Source organism: Aptenodytes forsteri, unplaced genomic scaffold (genome assembly GCF_000699145.1).
Source record: "Aptenodytes forsteri isolate BGI_AS27 unplaced genomic scaffold, ASM69914v1 Scaffold684, whole genome shotgun sequence".
Classification (NCBI taxonomy): domain Eukaryota; kingdom Metazoa; phylum Chordata; class Aves; order Sphenisciformes; family Spheniscidae; genus Aptenodytes; species Aptenodytes forsteri.
The window spans coordinates 27,146-30,886 of record NW_008794231.1 but is presented as its reverse complement, the minus strand read 5'-3'; the positions used below and the strand labels follow the sequence as shown (position 1 = coordinate 30,886).

General features: G+C 39.8%; 1 long non-coding RNA gene across 1 annotated transcript in view; it reads left to right on the top strand.

Annotated features, from left to right (window-relative positions):
* Positions 1-1,839, top strand: part of LOC109279668 — a 2,837-nt gene extending 998 nt beyond the window's left edge. The window contains exon 3 of the long non-coding RNA XR_002086281.1: positions 893-1,839. This is a non-coding gene — a long non-coding RNA (uncharacterized LOC109279668). The remainder of the gene's footprint in view (positions 1-892) is intronic.
* The last annotated feature ends 1,902 nt before the right edge of the window (positions 1,840-3,741 follow it).

Below are 3,741 nucleotides of genomic sequence, written 5' to 3'. Positions count from 1 at the left end.
CAGCTTTCCCCAGTTTATGTACTGAGCATGATGTCACATGGAATATCCCTTTGGCCAGTTTGGATCAGCTGTCCTGGCTGTGCCCCCTCCCAGCTTCTTGTGCACCTCCAGCTTTCTCAGTAGAGCATGGGAAGCTGAAAAGTCCTTGACTAGTGTAAGCACTACGTAGCACAACTAAAACATCGGTGTGTTATCAACATTTTTCTCATCCTAAATCCAAAACACAGCACTGTACCAGCTACTAGGAAGAAAATTAACTCTATTCCAGCCAAAACGAGGACAGGGGAAAAAAAAGTTGCAGTTATGTTTAGTGTCCACAAAAGAATTGAAGGCACTATTGCTTATGGTTGTTGCTGTGCTGAAAATGCACAGGTTAAAGTACTGCATCAAGAAAATAATGCTTACAGGTAGCATAGGTTAAACAATAGGAGAGAGAGTGAGAGATACACGCATATGAGAATTCCCTTCCTAGTGCAGCTTCCAATTTTGGCAGCTTTGGCATTTGACAGTAGGTTTCATTGAACGTTAGAATTGTAATTTTTGAGACTCATGGGGATTTGAGTGTTAGTTTGGATGACAAGGAAATAACTGATCTGAAGTGGATTGGTGCCTTACTACTTGCGTGTGTTTAACTTGACATTGAGCTTGATACTTTCAGACTAGAAAATAGAGGGGAGGAGGGAAATGTAGTAGTGTAGGTGTATACACGTACATGTGCCTGTATGTATACATGTGTATGTACAGGTATGTGTAATGCAGGTCATATTTATGAGTGGTTCATACATCCTAAGTTGTTAATAGGTTGGAAAACATGTGATGCACTGCAAACTTTGTAAATGTTAACTAAGGCATTTTCCTTGCTCTATTTTGATGCTGTGCTCATCTGATTAAGGACTAAAATAATGCCCTGCTTAGGGGCGCAGTCTATCGGGAGTGTTTGAGGATGAACAGTGTTTCCTGGGGGCAGACAGCAGCAGATCTCGTGGGACGGCTGCACCGAATGAAGACAGACAAATTCTGGCATTCATCAAACTATGTCAGGATGAATGTGGTGGAATAAGTGCCAGCAGAGGTCACGATCCTCATCTTCTGTTGACCCTTAGCACGTCCAGGTAAATGTAACAGCGTAGTTGTTGAAACAACCACTTTTAGTTAATGATTTTGATGATTGCAGACTTACGAACTGGGTGCTGTTAGATGCCAATGGCAAAAACTATTTCAGTACGTTATTGAAAAAAAAATAATGTAACAGGCAAAACTTTAGGATTCGTCTTCTAAAAAAATTGTCAGATGTGGGAACATTGTGCTTTTAATGATGATCATCAACTGGTGATGTCTGCATTCTTCATGAATTTTGTAGCAGTCTTCTCAAAATATTTCTTAGCTATAGGCTTTAATGGAATTTTATAGATAATCACTTTTTTTATTTTACGAATACTTCTTGGTGTACATTGAGGTGAAAGATGCGTATGGCCAGAGGAAGAGTAAAGGTTTGGATTTTATAGATATTTATACACACAGAAATACATATTACCGTATATTAAAATATATTTAAATAATTATGTAATGATTGTATGAACTATACATTTATTTAATACATATACTTTTTATACGCGTAGTGTGTTTACACTTTAGTACTATACAAAAGAAATGTTGTAGTCAGTACTTCGGCTGTTCCTCACATCTGCTCTTTTTTAATCTGTATAACTTGCAAATTATACCAGTCTGTTGAGCATTTTATTTATTTAATTGGTGCCTACTTTCCTGCTGAGAAAAAAGGACTTACGTCTTGATCTTACTTGTTCACCGTAGCTATCTCTACTGTACATTAAATTTCTCAGCATCTGTTCTGTCTTTTTAATTTTTCTTCTTATGCTAACAGTGGTGGAAAACATTACCCAAAAGGCTCCAGTGCCTCCAAACAGTTGCTTGATTGCTTGTGTAATGTATCTCTAGTCCAATCTCAAGGTATGTATTAATGGTGCTACAAATAAATAAGCTAGCGTCCTGTTTTAGGAAGAAAGTGTTTTGGATTTGAAACCCTTGGGTAGGACAGAAGGAGGTTGCCTTCTTGGGTCAGTGATGAGTGTTGGCATGTATTATCTGATCTAAAGTTGATGTCTATTATCACTTTAGCTCTAGAATTACTCTGAGACCCAGGAAGCTCCAGTTCCTTTTGGCTGCAACCGTGGAGCTTTTCCAAACTGTGGAATCAAATTCCTGTCACAGATTCTAACCCAGCGTAAGGAGAAGGGGGCACAGTTTGCATTTTCTTCTATTTATGCGTTAGGGAGGCATAGTTCTTAGCTGGATGTTGCTAGGAGGTGCTTTCACGTTAACTCAGTGCAGCTCTGGATACCCAAAGTTGAACAGTGTCAGCAAATGGTGATGTAGAGATTTGGTGGTAAACTTAAACTGCCTGTCTTAATAAGCATGCATGTTTTTAATTCACAAACATCGTTTAGTCCCACCTGCACATCCAGAATGTTTGGAGGGTCATGTCACATCTTCCTTTGATCACAATTACCAGTCACATGTTCAGATTTGCTTTTTAAGGAAAAAAGATACAATGATATTTTCTGTTGGGGTTGTACATTCCTTTTTGTGTTCGCAGTTGGCATTTCCTGGCAGGGATAGATTTGTTGTGCGTATTCACATACTCCTCAAAATGCTGTAAATGGTAACCTCTTTGCCTGCACAGTGGTTCAAAATTTTTCTGGCAATATTACATGTATCTTGCAGTATTCTTGGACAGGTACATCCCTGTTGGTGTGTTCTTTTGGTTTTGTTGTTTGTTGTTGTCTTTTGGGGCACGTTTTTGTCAGGAGAAGGTGATACTGAAGATGAGCAGGCTTCAGTTGATACTGTAGTTTCCTGGAATTTGTACTTTCCTAGGGACCCCCTGAAATGTGGCCAGAAGCACCACAAACGTTATTTCCCAGGGAAAATAGAGGGATTTGTCAATGCCTATGTATTACATAACACATTGTAAATAAACCTAGTGGTAGATGTACGTGGGACTGCCAGGAACATTCATGATCAGGGTTAACCTGTTTCTGCTAGAGAATTCATTTGGTCTGTGGCTTGCTCTCTGTAAGCCTTAGGGTAAGAGGAATATACAGGATCAAACGATAGGCTGGATGCAGAATTGTCCTAAAGGCTGTATCCAGCCTGCAGAAAGCAGTCTGAGTACTCTGTGGGTTTTTTTTTAAAGAAAACAGTAGTGCTCTGCCTGATCTTTTGGGAACTTTTTCCAGACTTCTTACTATTGTAATATATTAGTTAAACATTACCGTTCTATAATTACATTGTGTAATTTTTATACAAAAGCTGGAGGTGGAGAATCATAGAATCGTAGGTTTGGGTTGGAAGGGACCTTAAAGGTCATCTAGTCCAACCCCCCTGCAATGAGCAGGGACATCTTCAACTAGATCAGGTTGCTCAGAGCCCCATCCAACCTGACTTTGAATGTTTCCGGGATGGGGCCATCCACCACCCCTCTGGGCAACCTGAGACAGTGCCTCACCACCCTCAGCGTAAAAAATTTCTTCCTTATATCTAGTCTAAATTTACACTCTTTTAGTTTAAAACCATTACCCCTTGTCCTGTAAGGCCCTGCTAAAAAGTCTGTCCCCATCTTTTTTATAAGCCCCCTTTAAGTACTGATAGGCTGCAATAAGGTCTCCCCAAAGCCTTCTCTTCTCTAGGCTGAACAACCCCAACTCTCTCAGCCTGTCTTCA